The following is a 22,125-nucleotide window of genomic DNA, read 5'->3' as shown; positions in this document are numbered from 1 at the left end:
TTAAAAAATATTTTTAAGTCATTTTATAACAATAAGCGTGGATTTTTAAAAAATATTTTTAAGTCATTTTATAACAATAAGCGTGGATTTTTAAAAAATATTTTTAAGTCATTTTATAACAATAAGCGTGGATTTTTAAAAAATATTTTTAAGTCATTTTATAACAATAAGCGTGGATTTTTAAAAAATATTTTTAAGTCATTTTATAACAATAAGCGTGGATTTTTAAAAAATATTTTTAAGTCATTTTATAACAATAAGCGTGGATTTTTAAAAAATATTTTTAAGTCATTTTATAACAATAAGCGTGGATTTTTAAAAAATATTTTTAAGTCATTTTATAACAATAAGCGTGGATTTTTAAAAAATATTTTTAAGTCATTTTATAACAATAAGCGTGGATTTTTAAAAAATATTTTTAAGTCATTTTATAACAACTAAGCGTGGATTTTTAAAAAATATTTTTAAGTCATTTTATAACATAAGCGTGGATTTTTAAAAAATATTTTTAAGTCATTTTATAACAATAAGCGTGGATTTTTAAAAAATATTTTTAAGTCATTTTATAACAATAAGCGTGGATTTTTAAAAAATATTTTTAAGTCATTTTATACAATAAGCGTGGATTTTTAAAAAATATTTTTAAGTCATTTTATAACAATAAGCGTGGATTTTTAAAAAATATTTTTAAGTCATTTTATAACAATAAGCGTGGATTTTTAAAAAATATTTTTAAGTCATTTTATAACAATAAGCGTGGATTTTTAAAAAATATTTTAAGTCATTTTATAACAATAAGCGTGGATTTTTAAAAAATATTTTTAAGTCATTTTATAACAATAAGCGTGGATTTTTAAAAAATATTTTTAAGTCATTTTATAACAATAAGCGTGGATTTTTAAAAAATATTTTTAAGTCATTTTATAACAATAAGCGTGGATTTTTAAAAAATATTTTTAAGTCATTTTATAACAATAAGCGTGGATTTTTAAAAAATATTTTTAAGTCATTTTATAACAATAAGCGTGGATTTTTAAAAAATATTTTAAGTCATTTTATAACAATAAGCGTGGATTTTTAAAAAATATTTTTAAGTCATTTTATAACAATAAGCGTGGATTTTTAAAAAATATTTTTAAGTCATTTTATAACAATAAGCGTGGATTTTTAAAAAATATTTTTAAGTCATTTTATAACAATAAGCGTGGATTTTTAAAAAATATTTTTAAGTCATTTTATAACAATAAGCGTGGATTTTTAAAAAATATTTTTAAGTCATTTTATAACAATAAGCGTGGATTTTTAAAAAATATTTTTAAGTCATTTTATAACAATAAGCGTGGATTTTTAAAAAATATTTTTAAGTCATTTTATAACAATAAGCGTGGATTTTTAAAAAATATTTTTAAGTCATTTTATAACAATAAGCGTGGATTTTTAAAAAATATTTTTAAGTCATTTTATAACAATAAGCGTGGATTTTTAAAAAATATTTTTAAGTCATTTTATAACAATAAGCGTGGATTTTTAAAAAATATTTTTAAGTCATTTTATAACAATAAGCGTGGATTTTTAAAAAATATTTTTAAGTCATTTTATAACAATAAGCGTGGATTTTTAAAAAATATTTTTAAGTCATTTTATAACAATAAGCGTGGATTTTTAAAAAATATTTTTAAGTCATTTTATAACAATAAGCGTGGATTTTTAAAAAATATTTTTAAGTCATTTTATAACAATAAGCGTGGATTTTTAAAAAATATTTTTAAGTCATTTTATAACAATAAGCGTGGATTTTTAAAAAATATTTTTAAGTCATTTTATAACAATAAGCGTGGATTTTTAAAAAATATTTTTAAGTCATTTTATAACAATAAGCGTGGATTTTTAAAAAATATTTTTAAGTCATTTTATAACAATAAGCGTGGATTTTTAAAAAATATTTTTAAGTCATTTTATAACAATAAGCGTGGATTTTTAAAAAATATTTTTAAGTCATTTTATAACAATAAGCGTGGATTTTTAAAAAAATATTTTTAAGTAATTTTATAACAATAAGCGTGGATTTTTAAAAAATATTTTTAAGTCATTTTATAACAATAAGCGAGGATTTTTAAAAATAAAATATTTTTTAAGTCATTTTATAACAATAAGCGTGGATTTTTAAAAAAATATTTTTAAGTCATTTTATAACAATAAGCGTGGATTTTTTAAAAATATTTTTAAGGCATTTTATAACAATAAGCGAGGATTTTTAAAAATAAAATATTTTTTAAGTCATTTTATAACAATAAGCGTGGATTTTTTAAAAAATATTTTTAAGGCATTTTATAACAATAAGCGAGGATTTTTAAAAATAAAATATTTTTTAAGTCATTTTATAACAATAAGCGTGGATTTTTAAAAAATATTTTTAAGTAATTTTATAACAATAAGCGTGGATTTTTAAAAAATATTTTTAAGTAATTTTATAACAATAAGCGTGGATTTTTAAAAAAAATATTTTTTAAGTCATTTTATAACAATAAGCGTGGATTTTTAAAAAAAAATATTTTTTAAGTCATTTTATAACAATAAGCGTGGATTTTTTAAAAATAAAATATTTTTAAGTCATTTTATAACAATAAGCGAGGATTTTTTAAAAATAAAATATTTTTAAGTCATTTTATAACAATAAGCGTGGGTTTAAAAAAGTATTTTTAAGTAATTTTATCATCCCAAATATAGTTCCCCATTGCCTTTAAATCATTTGGCATAACTCACATGGATTACTCGTTTGCTTAACACTCCTCCAACCAACCTATCAACATCTGATAAGTGTGTGTATGTATATGTGTGCATATTAACTATGCTATTTTTAGCCGGCCACGTGTATATGCCATGAATCCTGCAAACATAATGAGGATCTGGGAACTGTGGAGAAAACAAAGATATGGGGTGATGGGTTGTATGGCCAGTAGATGTAAACCCACACCACCGTGCATGGTACTCACAGAAGTTATTATGCCGTAATATCAGTCTATTAGGATGCAATGTCAATGGTAAATACACTAATACCTCGATTTGCGTTGTTTCAATTTTTCTTAAGCAGAAAATAATGGTTTTTTTCGATTTGCGCTGCTGAATCGATTTGCGTTATTAAAAACTTATATTTGAGGCTTTGGATTCTGTGAAGAGATAATTCAAAACGTGTGGAAACATGTGTTTTGATTTGCGTTGTTTCGATTCGCTTCCGAACCAATTATTAACGCAAATCGAGGTATTAGTGTACGTATGTATGTATGTATGCTGGTGTTCAGTACGACTGATGTTGTGACTGATGACGGAGCATTGCTGCACGACGCTGTGTGTGGGCTTTTGTGCGTGTGTGTATGTTGAGCATCATATACCTGATATTCTCTCATCTTTTTGATTAAATTATAATATAAATATCATCATTTATGTAAATATTTTGTATGAATCGTAAGGAAATTACACGGCTTCATTAAAAATTCTTAATGTACAACTGTTGATTGAAGAAGACAACAACGACGAAGAAGAAAGATACCTGTAATGAAATGCCTGATTGATAAAAATTCATTATAAATTATAAATTAATATTCATGTTGAAGGCGGAAACCGAATTGTATATCAACGGGAAAATAAGATTATAATGCGATTGTGGATTGACACAAATAATGACTTTTAAAGTCTTTGAGTATAATATTGTTTACAAAGATCACAATTATTGATATCCAACGATAATGTAATAGTTATAAAATTTACGGTTTTGTAAAAAAAATATTCACTAAAGGTCCTCAATAACAATGACTTAAAGAATCCTAGAAAATATATTTAAGAAATATCTATGATATGAAAGCAGCGATTCTGGCTTTGATAATCCACTTGGGGCTTATAACAAACGTAAGAATAACGACTTTAACGACATTTTTAGGGTCAAATTTTCGTAAAATATATCACCCCATATACTTCAAGCGGATCAATATCGGCATTAACTTATAGCTCGCATGATTCTCATAGCTTTAAATATCACTAATGTCCCTCCCTATTTCCCACTGTAACTCATTCCCAGTCTATTAAAGACTCCCCCATTCCTTCTCCAGGTGTTTTTACATTCCCCATTGATTTAATTCACTTTATGAAACCGTTCCGAAAAGATTCAACTTTTATGCTAAAACGTCAAACTTCCTAATAAAGTTTATTTGAGAAACTAATCAAATAAAAATCATTTTTAGCTTGTTAGGTCATTTGAATGAATGTACATATGTATTATACTTTGATGTTGCAAATGGCAATAAAACATGGAACAAAAACAGCAACAACTAAAACAAATAAACTCACATAACGAGTAAACCTCAAATAAACGCTTCAATGATCGTCAATGTTTAATTAAACAAAAGGCATGAAGGCATAAAACAAACATTAAAAGTAACCATGTCAGAATAATGAATGTTACATACATATATGCAGTCAAATGTAGGTGTGTATGTAGTATATTATGTACATAGGATAGGCTCATAGATGTATGTACATACATATGTATGTAGACAAAAATTCATATATGAATGCATTATTTTTAGTCTACATCATTGTTTACGGTTTTATTTTTGGGGGAGATAGTTTATAGGGCGTTACTTTTATCATGGGTGGCAATACAGTACCGGTGGTATGCATGATTGAGACCTCTATTGTCAAGAACTACAAACGGTCTTCTTGTTGGATAAAACGTTTAACTCTTCTTCTTTATATAGAATATCACTAAAATTGGTAATGGACAGAGTACCTCTGAATGGCCTTTTATGGATAGAAAACTTTAAAACGGTGTTATATCCATGGGGCATCCTTAAAAGGCCCTCTACGAACATAAGAATGACCTTTTGGATAGATTCCATTGATAGATCGAATAACTTTTTGGATAGATTATCTTAAAAAGGTCTTCTGTTGAGAAAAGTTGTTAACGCGGGCACCCAACCTACACCCATACATCTAAGTGACCATGAAACAAGTATGAACGGCGTTAAGTTCGTTAACTATTGAAGTAAATATGAACAACTTGTAACTACTAAGCTCTTTCTTTATGTTAAGTATAATTACTTACTTACATAGATGGTTTTTATATTAAACAGAACGTCTTATTCCATAAGCCGAACTAAAAATAGATTTCACTGTGCAACACGAAAATTATTAACCATATTCTGGCACCGCAGCGTGATAGAAGACCAAAAAAGAGAGAACACGTGTCTCGCCGTTTTTTCGTATCTCATCAACTGTCGCGGTTATAGGCCTCCAAAGGTTTGAGGCTTTGATGTAAAAAGGGTCATTTAATCAGGACAATATCTTCCAAACCGTTAGGAAATTTGAATTTATCTCAGAGGCAAAGTTGTAGCTCTTGTCTTAGAGAACAAAAATTGTGAACACATTTGATCCATCAAACTTCGTCTGCAAGGTCAAAATCGCCATGATCAAATTTTTTTTAAAATTTTTTAAAGTTTTTATACAGCTATCAAACCGATCAAATTTGAAGCAAACAACCAACTACAAAAATTTACCTCAGATCTCAATAAACATCTTTCTAGAATAGTCAAATAGCAATAGCAAAATAGCGATGGCTTTATTGACCTGTCTATCGATACAGAGTCGGCGAAAAAGGGAACTGATGAAGTTGTTTGGTTACAACTGAAACTATAGTATTCCCTACCCTTCGCCCGCAACTAATCAATTTCATATCCACTTTAAAATATTTTGTTGTTATTCAAACAATTGAATTACAACAAAATATGGACTTAAGCTGAAATAAACACAAAGATGTAAAATTCTGCAGTCCAACAATAAAAAACGCCAACAACAATAATAGGCATCAGCACGGCCTTGTTGACCAATGCGTAATGCAAAAACAACTTTCTTGTTGTTTTTACCCCCGCTTATTGAAGCAACATTTCTATGTTCGTATTCTTTGCGAAGCAAAGACGACATAAAAACAGTGGTGGATATGAAATTCTTTAGTTCGACTCAAATTGTAGGGTAAACAACTTTAGGGCCATACAGCAAATTTCTCATTTTATTTAATTTGCTAGATGGCTTTATTGACCTGTTTATCGATACAGAGTCGGCGAAAAAAAGGGAACTGATGAAGTTGTTTGGTGACAACTGAAACTATAGTATTTCCTACCCTTCGCCCGCAACTAATCAATTTCATATCCACTTTAAAATATTTTGTTGTTATTCAAACAATTGAATTACAACAAAATATGGACTTAAGCTGAAATAAACACAAAGATGTAAATAGCGAAACAATTGCGATTTGTATCCTCTCTTCTCGGCTTCTGATCCATAGATACTAAACCGTTCAAAATTCAGGAAAACAATTAACCACAATATTGAAGCAAAGCCATCAATAAACAACTTTCTGGAACATGCGAAATGTCTATGAACGGTTCTTAATGGTAAAAATAGCAAAACACTTTTGAAAATGCTCAACTTTTACGCCTTTTTCTCCGATTCTGGTCCACAGATACCGAATGGCCCAAAAATTAAGGATAACGAGTGTCCGAATTATCGAGACTATACTGTATAAAAATTGAATATTTTCAAAAGATTTTTGCTATTTTTACCATTAAGAACCGTTCAAAGACATTTTGCATGTCCCAGAAAGTTGTTTATTGATGCCTTTGCTACACTATTGTGGTTGATTGTTTTCTTGAATTTTGAACGGTTCAGTATCTATGGATCAGAAGCCGAGGAATACAAATCGCAATTGTTTTGCTATTTTGATCATTAAGATCCGTTTCTACAGAGTTCATGTATTCTAGAAAGATGTTTATTGAGATCTGAGGTACATTTTTGTAGTAGGTTGTTTGCTTCAAATTTTTCTCTCAAACACACCAAGTTCTGCCTCATCTGCTTTCGCAAGTTCCCAGATCCATACATAAGTACGGGTAGTGTAACGCCCCAAAAGTCGTGATCTCGTATCTCTAGTTTTTGGTTACAGAATTTATGAAATTGATGTTATAAAAAATAAATTTAATTCAAAAGATTTTTGAATTTAAATCAACGGCCAAACGACGACCTCTAATGTCCACAGATGGTACTACCACATCAGCGCCAGCCCTAGCGGTAAAGTAAATAAACAACAGCATACCAACTGAAGTTGACTGCAGTTGGTTGGGGCAGCCATCACCGCCACGCTATAAAAGGAGATGCCTTGCCGTCACTCGGGACAGTTGTCTGTTGACCGCTGGTGAATTAACTGGGGTATGATAAGTACCAATCTTTTAACTCTGTGGGATGTTAGTGAGATAACTGGGGTATGATAAGTACCAATCTTTTAACTCGGTAGTGTAGTTATTGTAGTGAGTTAATTGGGGTACTAAGAGCAATCGCCGTACCAATCTCTTAACTCATTGGCGTTGTGTGTGAGTTAATTGGGGTACTGAGAGCAATCGACGTACCAATCTCTTAACTCTTTGGTGTTGTATGTGAGTTAATTGGGGTACTGAGAGTAGTCCACGTACCAATCTCATAACTCTGCGTTAATGCATTGCTAAAATTAGAAATCATTGAAAAAAGCGACAACAGAACCTTCTTCATTAACTTCTGAAAGAAGACTGAGTGGTGGTTATTCTGTTGTTATTCTCATCAAGGGCACGTGTGCCCATTTTTCCGGATGCTGTGTTAAACAACGGCGGACATAGCTCTCGTTTGAATTCGTTATTCTCTGTGTTACGACAACGTTCAGGCGTTGACATCAATGGTGTGAGTTAATTGAGGTACTGAGAGCAATCGACGTACCGATCTCTTAACATCATTCGACAAATTGTTATATTGACGTCATCGCCCTAACGAATGATTATTAAAACACCAGTCTATGACAGTTAACAGAGATAGAGATTCGCCAAACAGTTACTAACAGGTGCTGCCCTCGGACAACAAGAATCACTCTCGTACCTGCGAACAGTTAAGGGATAGTCGGACAACAAGAATCACTCTCGTACCAACGAACAATTAAGGCCCCACTGAACTACCCCAGCTTTAAAGTGGTTTTGCTTTTAAACTGTTTACTTAGAAGAAAGTAGCATCTGTTGGCCAATATTGTTCTTTTGAATTCAAAACTGATTTTGTTCGTTTTATTTATGGAGGAGCCGAGGTAAGTAAAGTCATTTACTACCTCAAAATTTTAGTTCTGAACATCAACAGTTGGTCCGAGTCTACTGAACGTCTTGCGTGTTGATACCATAAACTTTGTCTTATCGCCGTTGACTGCCAGACCCACTTTGGCAGACTGTTTTTCAATTCAATTCAACCTATTATATCAATATCGTCTGCGTAGGCCAGTAACATTATATGCTTCTCGTATGACCTTTTCCAATAGAATGTTAAATAGGTCACACGATAGGATGTCACCTTGCCTGAAACCTCGTTTTGTTTCAAAAGGTTCCGAGAGGTTCCTTCCTACTTTAACAGCTGATCTTGTATTAGCCAATGTCATCCTGCATAATCTTATAAGTTTTGCATGGATACCAAACTCAGACATGGGTTGGAACAGCTTTGATCGAATTGAGCTGTCGAAGGCTTTCTTATAGTTGACGAACAGGTGGTATGTGTTGATCTGTCTTTCGTGGGTCTTCTCCAGTATTTAGCGCAGTGTGAAGATTTGGTCAATTGCCGATTTACAAGGTCTAAAAGCGCATTGGTATGACCCGATTATGTTATTGACCATGGGTTTTAAACGTTCACACAGTACACTCGATAGCACTTTGTATGCGATTGGGAGAAGACTCTGTATGCCTCTGTAGTTTGTACACACCGTCTTGTCTCCTTTCTTGTGTACGGGACATAGAAGGCTGAGGTTCCATTCGTTGGGTATGCTCTCTTCCTGCCAAATTTCGGTAATTAACTGATGCATACTCCTTATCGACATTTCGTCACCGGTCTTGAACAGTTCGGCGGGCAGCCCATCAGCTCCTGTTGCTTTATTGTTTTTCAGCCGATTAATTGCTGTCATGACCTCGCTTTGGTTAGGTGGAAAACATTCAACGTCGTCGTTTGCAATTGGTTCTGGTGCATCTTCATCGCCGCCCATATTCGATACTAAGAGCTTCATGAAATGCTCCTTCCAGATCCTCAGTACGCTATCTGTACCAGATTCCCTTCATGATCTTTGTAGGAGAATGTACCTGCACCATACGCTTCAGTCTGGTGTTTTACACTCTGGTAAAATTTTCGGACTTAATTCTGACTCCTGAAAATCTCGAGTTTCTCACGCTCACGTTTTTTCTTGCTCTTTCTTTTCTTCTGAAAATACGCATCTCCTCTCTCCTCTTCTCCCGATATTTTTCTTTCGCGCTTCGTGTTGCTACTGAATGCAGGGTTGCTCTGTATGTCGCGTTCTTTTCTTCAGTAGCCTTACGGCACTCCTGATCGTACCATAGATTTTTAGGTGGTGGTTTTTGGTACCCAAGCACAGATTTTGCGGCAGTTTGAAGTTAGTGGGCTATTCTTTGCCACTGCGCTTCCACATTATCGGGACAAGGAGTGCAGTCTTCCAGCATTTGAGCGGAATAGGATTGTGCTATCTGTTGTGTTTGCAGCTTCTCGACATCCAGCTTCCGTCCTGTTTTAGATCGCACTTTTGCCGCAACATTAAGGCGAGCGCGTACCTTTGCTGCTACAAGGAAATGGTCCGAATCGATGTTCGGATCTAACACACTGGACGAGTGTCTTCCGTGTATCACAACACGATCAATCTGGTTTCCCCATGGTTTTCCCATCTGGACCGTGGTCTTGTGTATGTCGAGGTGTTGGAATCTGGTACTGCTCACTACCATGTTTTTTGCCGCTGCAAAATCGATAAGCCTTATTCCGTTGTCGAATGTTAACTCATGAAGGCTGAACTTTCCGATCGTGGGACCAAAGATATTTTCTCTCCCAATGTTAGCATTAAAAACTCCTGGAACAATCTTAATATCATGGCCAGGGCAGCAGTCATATGCTCTCTCTAGGCGCTCGTATAATATATCCTTGGTCTGTTCATCTTTCTCTTTGAGACCGATGTTAAAAAATTTTGATTTTATACGGATTGTGGCAATTATCTCATCAACCGGAGTGAAGCTGGAGACGAGATTTTTAAGCCTCCTATTTACCATTAATCCAACACCTAGCTCATGTTTCGTTTGATGGCAGCTATAATACAGTGCGTAATCGTTTGTTATTTTTACGTCTGTCCGGTTCCAGCACACTTCCTGTAAGGCGATAATATCAGCTTTGTACTTACCAAGTACATCCGCCAGTGCGGAAGCTGCACCTGCTCTGAAGAGAGTCCTCACATTCCAGGTGCAGATTCGCAGATCATGGTCCTTAAAACGTTTGCGGGGTTCGTCAACTTTAGAGGGGATTGTTTTTCTTCTTTTTCTTTGTTTTTTTCATAGTAGGCGGTGTTTTGACGGTGTGAGTTTTTAACCTTCTTATGGGTGAACGCGCGGCACATGTAAGCTTACTACCTTTGACGGATGTTACAGGCAGCTCCCCAGGTGACACCACGGGGAGGTCAGTGTCCTCTTGAGATGAAAGAGGGACCAAGATAAATCCTGGACTTTGCCATATTAAAGCCGGTCAAGACCGTTGCTTGGTATCATTCATTCCCTACGTCACCCACCCACGTTAAGTACATATAATTGCTTGGAGGAAAATAATATCTTAACTGTTGATAATCACTTTATATAGATATTTTTCTGTGTGGCAGTTTTCTACCCATTGAGATCTCAAAATACCAAGTTACATCCACTTCAGAAGGAAACTGTAGCGCCACTCATTAAAACAGCTCATCGTTGTACTTTCTATCCTCTTACTAAACACAATACCAAATTACAGCAATCTCTGTTCGAAAGCTACATCTTTGTGTATGGATAGTTTTTGCAAGTAAGTTTTCTATCTTCTGGGAACACAAAATTCCAAATAACAACCAATTCGATAGGAAAATCATCAAAAAATCTTAAACTAGATAGTACTCTAACAGTGTGGATTGAAATACTTTTTTCCCACAAAAAAACTTATGTATTTTCGGGAGTTGGGCGTATGAACCGACAAAAATATGTATTGGATTAAAGCTGAAATATTTGGGGGGATATCGATAGACAGAGCTTTTGTACCATACTAGCCTACGAAAAACATAATATCGCTGTAAACAGGGTCACTAGGAAACCCCGGTAAAAGTATCCATAGGATTCTCGAACCCTTACCAAACAAAAATGTTGAACATTTGTGTATTTGTGTGGTTGGTACCCCAAGGATTGGACCGATAAGGCCAAAATTTGAACATGAACTAAGTTTGGACAAAATATTTCGATATCCAAAGTTTGGATCAAATCAGTAGCGAGATATTGCGAGATATTGCGAATATTTTCCAACTTTTGTAGGGGAGGTACCGGAAAGAGCGGACCTCTAAGCACCATCTTCGAATTTCATCTAATATTCGAAGAAATATTACGATATCCAAAGTGTGGACGAACGCAGTATACGGTTCAAGCCACTACATATGGTGCCATAAGGGGGTGATTCAGGTCTTAAAGTGAATTTATCCAAAATAGTGTGTGTGAGGAACCACATCTAAGTCTGGTAGAAATTTCACGATGTGCAAAGTGTGGACCAAATCGCTTACTCCCTTCAAGAGTTATCGTGCGCACAAATTTTCCGAACTTTTGTGGGAGAGGTACCGGAAGGAGTGGACCAATATAACCCATCTTCGAACTTAAACTTAGTTTGAACAGAATATTACGAAAACCAAATTTTGGACCGAATCGGTTGATCCGTTCGAGAGTTATCGTGCGCTCCAGCCAGACAGACGGACGGACATGGCTATATCAACTCCAAATTGTCTGAAACACATTTCGTCCAAACATAATTGGGGTCTGAAACCATAATTCCGATAAGGCAAATTTTGTCCGTATGAAAGTGTATATACCCTCGTTATCATAAATGCTGAGGGTATAACAAATGATATATAAAACTTTAATTAATGCTAGCTCTCAGATAGTGATAGGTAAGCTTCAGATGGGTGCATTGTTAAAAAAAAAATGCACATACATATATTGTCTTACTGGGATGTAATTGCTTGAATGTTGTTTAGTTTTCCTCGTTTGATATGCAGAAAATGTGGATAAACCGTAGGCAGATAAATTTGAAAATTCAGGCATGCGTTTTGAGAATCTAATTTAAAATTGGCAGATAGGACTCCTATCATGGGAGTATTTTCGGCGGAGAAATCCTCATTAATTTTCAACAAAACAGAATCCTTTAAACACATACATATTATCGGAATTCTTTAAAAATGTTTCAAAATATTTGGCATATAAATTTTCAGGCTTATTTCTTCTATGTATGCTTTTAAGAAAGGTCATTTTTTTAATTTTCAGGAGAGTCCTCGTAAAAATTCCTGGCAAAATCCGTTTAATCAGCTTTTCTTTTGAGTCCTCTTCAATATTTAAAAATGTGTCCTTTATAATTGCTCGGATATTATCCTTTAAATTGTTCAGGCCGTGTCCTTTTAATATTTTTGGCTGTACCCTTTTAATTCTTAAGGCGGATTCTTCGATATATATTTTAAAACTATTTAATTAGTTTTTCTTCCGGACTTTTAAACCAACGATTTCACATTCTATTTATTGAATGAATAATATTTTCCCAATTTTCGACAATCAAACCTAAATTTTCAAAATATACATATATTTCTATGGCTTCTATACTTAAAAATCATTTTGTTTTTAAAGTCAATATATAAATTGCTCACAACCGATAAATTTCAGGGTGAAAGTTTTATACCCCTAAAGAAGACTAAATTCCAAATTTCTGCCAATTTGGTGGTATATTGAGGCTAAATCCTTCAAAATACCGAAAATAAGGAGGTACCGTTCTATGGAGCTATATTAAGACGTTGACCTATACCGAAAAAATTCTGAAAAGAATTTTTGTATCCCGAAGGAGACTAAAGTTCAAAGTTCACCGATACCGACAAATTTCTGGGAGAAAGTTTTGTAGTCCCACACAAGACTAAATACCAAGTTTCAGTCATTTCTGTGTGATAACCTCCATAATTCCGAACATCGGGAGGTACATCAAAACAATTGACAATTAACAATTGCAGAAGGATATGTAGTTTTGTAGCCCCGAAAAAGTCGGAATGTACCTTCACGGTGCGCCTCAACTAACTTTAAATAAAAGGAGCTTACACATGGGAAGTTTTTGCGGATTCTGAAACTACAATGTTAATAGATGGGAAAAATCAAAAAAAAATCGCCGGAGGGATTTTTAAATAAATCGCGGTTAAAGTTCACATTTTTAGGGGTGTTTAGGTTTTCATGATTTTGCTTGTCCTATCTAAAATGGGACTACAGAATATGTTGTAGCCAGGGTTTCGGAGCCGAGGTATTTTTGGCTCGACTCCGACTCCAGAGTAGTTTTTTTCACGACACCGACTCCGGGTCGACTCCGAGTGTGAATTCCTATACCACTAAAAATTAATAAAATGTTCACAAATTTTTTACTTTTTCCTATATTTTGGCCTATATAGGCTAATGTGTTAGTTTTTCCTTACATATTCATTGGAACGGGCATTCATTGGAATACATTCGAAGATATCAATATTGTATCTGCCAGCATGCACGAAATTCAATTAAATACATAATCATAGAGTTTTCAAAAGAAAGGATCGGGTAAAAGTGATAAAGGACAATGAAAACATGACAATATTGACATGAAATTTCCTAGAATATTTTCATGCACGAAATCTCATCGTGTGCTAATTTTTCAATTCCAGAAAACATCCATCTGATGTATACACAATCTATCTCAAATAGTTCAATAAAATTATCCACACCACACCAACGTTTAAAATGTAAGCGCTGAATTCTAGTTTAAGGTGTGATCCCTACTTAAAAATTTCAGAAAAAAGTTGAAAGTATAAATAGCATAGAATATGTGGTCAAATTTTTAAGTCGATCGGAACAATATTGCCTTAGTATGAGCGTTGCATGGGAAAAATTTATATGACAATTAGTTTATTAGTTTTGGAACTAGAATTGGCACCGAAAAATGCTTTAAAAAAAACAGGATTTCGTAGAAAAAACTTCGTAATATTTATCTCTTTCAGATGAAGAAAAAATTCTGATAAAATGTTACGTAGTTTTCTCGAAAAAAATCATGAAAATGTCTTTTATTGAACTTTACAACTGGGGGTCTCCTTTTAAGGCTATGCACACCAAAATGTTTGCTTACATCCAGTCTGAAACTTGGTCATGAATTGCTTATCATATTTATTGCATGTAGTCCTTATGATTTGTATTGCCCCTTAATTTTCACATATATATATTTTGAAAGCTTAAAGATTTTCTCACGCGGAAGAATTCCGTCCAGAATATACTCGTGCAAAAAATGTTTTTTTTTTTTTTTTTTTTTGAGAAAGTAACGAGTAAAACTGATAAAGGGCAATGAAAACGTGACAATATCGATTTCTTGAATATGGGAAACCTAAATATAATTTTCGGTGCAACGTTTTTGTAGAAAATTTCATTTTGTTTTACTTTTTGTGTTCAAGAACAAAAAGGACGTGTAAGGAACTGAGCTAGCAGGACAGCATATTCGAAAGGTTCCTCATTCTATTTAACTGAAAACATGTCATCTAAAATGATGAAACAATTCATTATGTCATAACTCAGAAATTATAGCTATGAGATCCTTTGGGGTTCTCAATTGTGGCTTTCATTCCGAAAAGGAATTTTTCAATCCCCACATCTTGACTTCCATTTTGTGTCACAAGGTATTCAGTAAGATTTCCCATAGAGACCACAATGTCTTTAATAGAAGACAAGGATGACTTTAAAAAAAAAAGAAGATGAGAATACCAAAAGACTTTTGTGAGAAGACCAGTAAGTCTTCTGACGAAAGAGGTTAAAGGTCCAATTTTAATTCTATTATTATATAACTTTACTTTTGCCTGCAAAAATGTAAAGAATCAATTGGATCAACAAAAAAGGGATGAATAGACTACACTTCAGAGGATAGTAAATATTCTGTGAATGGTCCTTTATCTTAGTATAATATACCGTTTGCATATATGTTTTCTTATACATTTCTTTTAAAATAAATAATGATTTTTAAAAAAAATTTTCTTGTTTCAAATTGCATGTTATATTTCTATAACGTGGAAAAAATTTTGGCCGGAGTCGGAGTCGAGTTATTTTTTTCGACTTCGGCTGCAGCAAAATTGCTCGACTCCGACTCGTACACTCCGACTCCGAAACCCTGGTTGTAGGAGTGAACATTTTCTACAAGATTGACATTTATGACATTTTCGAAGGTTTTACCATTTTTGAGATATAGAAGTTCAAATTGGGATAATGCAATGACTCCTTATGAAGCAGTGTCATGTGAATTTGGACCGCGATTTATTTAAAAATCCGTCCGGCGATTTTTTTGTTTTTTGATTTCTCTCGCCTATGAGCATTGTAGTTTTTTCTGTGGGAAAATTGTGTAGTCCAAAGGAGGACTAAATACTAAATTTCAGCCATTTTGTTAGGATAATATAGCATAAACCTTCAAAAGACCGAAATTTAGGAGATACCGTCCTATGAGGGCTATATCAAAACGTCGACCTATAGAAACATTTTTTGGTAGAAAAGTTTATTAAACACAAAATTGGGACAAGTGTCTTAAAAATTCCTTAAAACGTAGACGCGTCAAAAGTCCTACGTACATGCAAATTTCACCAAAATTTCATAAACCCACTTCAATGCGTTCGGACGCTAGAGTGATTGAGTCGATGTAGAATTGCACGCTGATCAAGAATATATATAGTTTATGGGGTCTAAAATGATTATTTCGAGTAGTTACAAACGGAATATACCCCCCATCTTATTCCAGAGGGCATAAAAATTAACTGCAATGTATATTTGACCACTGCAACGTGATAGCAATCTTATGGAACGAATATATTAACTCAAATATTCGCGAGACGAAGTTCACCGGGTCCACTAGTAATGAATAAAGAGACCTTTCTATATTTTAGTCATGTTACCTGTTACAAATATCTCATTTCTAAACAAAATTACTTAAAGCCCCCATCTCTATTGCTGTATCCCTATTGTCCTTTTAATCAATTTAATACTTTGTTGCATTTTAACACCAAATCTTCTCATTCATATTCACACAACAACACAAATTAAAAAAAGAATTTAACTTAACTTCAATTTCAAAATGTTTCACTTGGCAAATTAACAACAACCAGCATTTTTAACGCTCGACATGATTTCTGAACATTTTTACGAGAGTTGAATTTATAAGTTTTGTAGTTGAAATCATTGCTGACATAAATTTCTTATTAATTTTGTGTTCAGCTGACAAAAGAGTTTTAAGGAAATTTTACATATTCTCCCTCCCTATTTGCACTACTTTCTCCTTATCTCTTCTCCTTCTTATTCCTTGGACTTATTTTGGTAGCGTTGAGTTATTTGCGTTCTGTGTTTTACTTGTGATTGTTGATGCAGGACATTAAAATAAAAGTAGAAAATATTGAAACGACAAGGACGACAATGTTCCTTGTGTCCGGTGCTGGTTCGCATTGGACGTTGTTTTTTTTTCTTCTTCTCTGCATTTGGTCGTATGCAGTTCTTGTTAAAAGTCATTATTAACAACGACAAGGAGAACAAAAAAAAAACAACAACAATTCAACTTAACTCACAAAATTCACCGACAAAATGGATGTCATAAATAATCTGGTGGAATTGTGGATACTGAAGTATGCCGAAGGACGAATAAATGAAAAGAAATGAAAAAATATATAAGAAGACGTTAACAACATGCAGCAACAACAACAACAAGCATCTAAGTTGCTACACACACACGCACACAACCAACTGCAGCTAATGTTTAAAATTATAACAGCGAAAATCCTTTTTACAACCATTAAGAAGATTATGTTGTTGTTGTTCTTGTTGCTCAGTTGCTGGCACTCACATTGCTGCTGGTGTGCTAGCTAGCTGCTTTGCTCGCTGTTTGAGTGATGCTGTTGTTGTCTTTCACAACATTTCCGGAGTTAATTTTATTCGCAAAACATACACACATAGACAAAAAACTCAGCTGAACATTAAAAACTTTCATCAGCTTTAAACAAAACAGAAAAAAAACAACAACAAAATTGCAAAAATAAAAACAAAATAACGTTCAAATCAACACAACGAGGATGTTATGGAAACGTTGCCAAAACAACTAAGCATATCGTAAGCTGAGATTGGGTTTATTGAAAATAAATCAGTGATTATCTATTCATTGACTCGTTCAATATTAACACAGATTTTGTGCTGCTGATGTAATTTTAACACTTTAATTGGAATACAAATTCCAAATTCAATGAAGATACAGACAGCATTTCATTTGAAATGTGAAAATTTCTATTAAAGAAATCATAACAGAAGTTCGCAAGTTCGTGACTCTGGCTAGATATAATTTCTCCCATGGTTGTTAAACAAGAGCTGACAAACTATCGATATTCACAACATTAGATATTTTCGATATTGCATTTCAAAAAATCGATAGCTATCGATATTATCGTTAATTTGTCATCATCATTAATTTGGAAATAAAAATAACGGAAATCCGGACACTCGTAAATCCGGACAACGCGGTAATAATTTGTCGCTTAGCATCAATAAGTACATATATTCTTCCTCACGATGGAATCTCTCAAATAAAACGCTTGCCGTTTAATTTTGCCACCACGTGTATACCCTACACCATTATTATGTATTTGTGCATTTGTATGTAACATACAAAAATAAACGAAATAGACACATAGTTCCTTTTGGGAATATACATATAATCACTTTCTGAGTCGATTTATGCATGTCCGTCCCTCTGTCCATGTATTTTTGTTCGCAACGTACAGGTGGCATTTTTTGTCCGATTTAGCTGAAAATTGGGGAATATAATTTTTTAGCCATAGGAAGAACGCTATTGCTTTTGGTGAAAATCGGTTCAAATTTGGATATAGCTCCCATATATATTTTCGGCCGATTTGACGTATTTGCTGCACCAAACACGCTGTATACGTCCGATTTTGATGAAATTTGGAATGTGTGACAGAATTTTGTGTACCATATTATATAGAAATCAGTTCAAATTGTTATATATCTCCTATATATATTTTACATATTCACAGTGGTGTAGGGTATCATATAGTCGGCCCCGCCCGACTCTGATCCTTTCCTTACTGGTTAATTTAAATGCAGGCGTTTTATTTGAGAGATTCCATCATGAAGAAGAATACGCAAATTGAAGCTAAGCGAAAATTTTTTTCTAGTTTTCTGTGCATTTCTAAATAAAACACTGTAACTTAATTTTTTTAAATTATTTTTTATTTTTTAGTGAAGAAAATTTTTGAGCACTGAGAATCTCATAACCAAATTACAGTCAACTTAGGAAGAAAACGTAGATACAAACTTTCTAAATGCTCAGACCTATGCCCACAATTTTTGGTGGGGAAGTTTCTGTACCATTGTGATCTCCAAATACCAAATTACAGCCAATTCGGCCTACAAATGAAGATTAAATCTTTAAAATACTTGAAATCAGGTGAAACCGCTATATGGGGGCTATACCAAAACCTGGACCTATGTATGTCCACAATTTTTGGTTTTAGAAGTTTCTGTACCATTGGGATCTCCAAATGCCAAATTACAGCTAATTCGGGCTTAAAATGAAGATAAAATCCTCAAAATACCTGGGATCGAGTGGTACCGATATATGTGTGCCAGGGACGTACGCAGGTTCAAATCGGTTCCCTCCTTCAGGTACCTCCCACACAAAATTTCAAGTCCATGATTTCTGACCCAAAAGCTCTAAATCTTACGGTGACCAACTAAAATGACGGCTTGGCATGATAACTATCAAAAGAAATGACTTTTAGCATTAGGTCCTCTTTCCAAATGGACTATATCGGACCCTTCTTTCAGGTATCTTCTCCACAAAAGTGCAAAATTTTTGAACTTTTAACGAAGTCAAATTTTTTGAGCGCAACATAAGCATTTATTCGCAAGACCCGCAATCGTGAAGTTATATACCCCAAATGTTTCGATATTTTCGTCGGTTCAAAAAAGGGGACTGAAACTCCCAGACTAAACAATTTGTAGGAAAAAGATTTGGTTATGTGTATATCTTTGTCGCAAACTCGACTGATACATTTTAACTTGTTTTTCCGAAAACAAAACTTATGATTTTTTATTCTGATAATTAAGCTCAACTCCAACTAGAAAATTAATAAAAATTAATATTATCTTCACCCTAACAGGCAAAATTTCAAAATAAAAAACCAGATAAGCCTGGCTTGGACTTGAACCCACGAGAAAAATGTTATCACGACGTGTTAGCGTTACAATCCAAATTCATAACTTCCAAAGGCTGCGCTATAAAGCGTTTGTCATGGAAAACATGCAGATTCAACGGACAAATATCCGTCTCAACTCCAAGGAGAAAATTAGTAAAAATTATGATTTTTTATAAGTTTGCCTCCGCTTTACCGACAAAAGTGATTAATCATTGGGCATAGTCCTTGCAAAGGTTTTTAATGTCATCGTGTCCGTAATTTTAATTGTACGAGCAGATGTACAATTAAAATAGAAATAAGCCGGAACAACAACCATTGCGGTATTTGGTATTTTTTGACTTAACCTATTTTGTCAGGACTTAGCTAAAATTTTGCAGAGCTTTTTACAGAGAGATTTTTTCGTAGTAGTACAGTACTGTAGTAGGATTTGGAGTCTATGAGTCGTACTTGGTATCGACCTGATAAAAATGTTTTATTTTTTTCATATTGTAATTTTCTGAATTTTTAGTTGGCTTGTACGAACTCTATTACATCTTTTAAAATGTGTTTTGGCGTTTTTCTAATATAAAAGATTATTTGAATTAATTCTCTTTAATAAGGCAAAAATAATAAAAGAATATTATTTTCTTACAATATCCAGCTTTAAAAAAGCAAGCCGTAGATAACACTGTGCAACATTTTTAAGGTGATATTGTGCAAACAATTCGAACTGATGATTTTTTGAAAGTACAGGCCCAATCGACAAAAATCCCTAGTTGGGTTTTGTTGTGTCAGATCCACCTCGGATTTTATGGCCCCATCTGAACCTGGATAAAAATTGAGTTTTGAAAGAAATTCGGGTCTATATCTCTGAAACCAATGCGAATCTTCTTCTGACCTCTGAGGCAAATTTCTAGATAAGGACAAGGATAAAATATTTGGAGAAATAATGAACTCGGAAAAACTACATTTATTGCCTCAAATTTCAAAATATATGCAAAAATTCCACAATTTTTATACATTTCACACCGTATCTCCAAAACCGTTAATTTTTTCTGAATATTTTCTTTTGCACAAATATTCCCTGGAATGTAATACACAACTCATCAGAACATATCATTGTTGTAAAATGCCTCTATGCCTCTATTTGCAGTACATTTTTCAACGACCATTTAATAAAAATGTCAATAATGTAGTGAAATCCGAAATGCGAGAATAAACTGTTGGTGTGAACTGTGTTTGAAATACGTGTTGTAAAAGATATGATACAAAATACCGTTGAAACAACATGAAGTAAGCGTTTTAGAGTTTCAGAATGTTCTAAAGAATTGTTGAGAATATTATTTGGAAGATTTTTGCAAAAGGTTACTTGGTTCAACTCATAATAGTTTAGCCGATACTGACCAGAATTTCAGCAATTATGTAAAATTGTCTATATTTTATAGATTTTGATGCCCTAGATGGAGTTTTTCTTATGTGGTCTGTTCAAAAGATAAGTTCTACTAGTTCAGAGCTACAATATTGCCTAAGACAGCAAGGCCAATAATCGTTTCTGAGATAAAGGCCCGATAAATGCAAAAAAGTCCGCAGTTTTAGCCCGGTTTAGATGCGGCCATAAAATACGAACTGGATCTGACAGAACAAAACCCTACTACGGTTTCTGTAGTCTAAATATGAACTATCAAAAAATACATACCAGAAGTTGTTTGCATAGTGTAACTTTTGATTGGAAATATTCGATACAAGTCTAATATCGTATTCTAGTTATTCTTCTTTTTGGAGGTATTTATTTCAATTGATTAATTGATTGTATACAAATAACATTAAAAATTTTTTTGAGATAGATCTTTTTTGTCAGAATCAGTCCACGTGGTCAAAAATAATCTCAATTGAAAACATAATAATACAAAACTTTTTAATTGGGACTGAAGTTAGTGTGTGATATCTGGATATGTACTTTCAAGAAGAAGCAAAGGCGTTATGCTCGGGCCGAACTGTTTATATCCTCCACAACATTAAAACACAGTATATATCTGCTCGACATATTCGCGAATGCAATCCCTACATTCAAACGTGTATCTATTTTGACCACTTTCTGCACGGAGGTTCTCCCACCAAATGGATTCCCTAAATCCATATTACATACGATATTTTTAAAAATTCGAAATACTGATAATCTTTAGATACCGAAAACTTAGACTTATATACAGTTGAACCTCGATTATCCGTGAATCGATTATCCGGGAACCTCCATTATCCGGGATAGAGAAGAAATGCTGGTCTTTTTTGCATTTCCTATATTTTTAGTTATAAACTTTATTATCCGGGAGTAAAAGCACAATTTCCAATAAATTTGATTTAGCAAACAAAAGTAAACAATAGAAAACTGGAAATTCTCCCATATTACACAATTTGTATATTAATGGTATCACAAAAACCATGGGACAAAGTCAATTTAGCTGAATCTGATGATGGTATTATGTATCCTTCTAAAATTTTTTAGATTACCTTTAGAAATATAACAAAAATTACTGACTCTGTTATTATTGTGCAATACTATGCCATTTTTACTTAAAAACATGTTAAAAAACTGCATATCCGTGAAAATCGATTATCCGTAATGTCCGGTCCCGATCATCACGGATAATCGAGGTCCGACTGTATTAGCAATTCTCTGCGGAAATTAGATACCAAAATGCCAAATAAGAGCTAATGTAATTGAAAATTCCGGGATGCACCAAAACGTAAACCTATTAGGGAAATATTCATTTGAAAGATTT

This window comes from Musca autumnalis, unplaced genomic scaffold (assembly GCF_047663935.1).
Source record: "Musca autumnalis isolate F117 unplaced genomic scaffold, ASM4766393v1 scaffold_1, whole genome shotgun sequence".
Taxonomy (NCBI): domain Eukaryota; kingdom Metazoa; phylum Arthropoda; class Insecta; order Diptera; family Muscidae; genus Musca; species Musca autumnalis.
The sequence above is the reverse complement of the archived record's forward strand: the minus strand, read 5'-3'. Positions refer to the sequence as shown.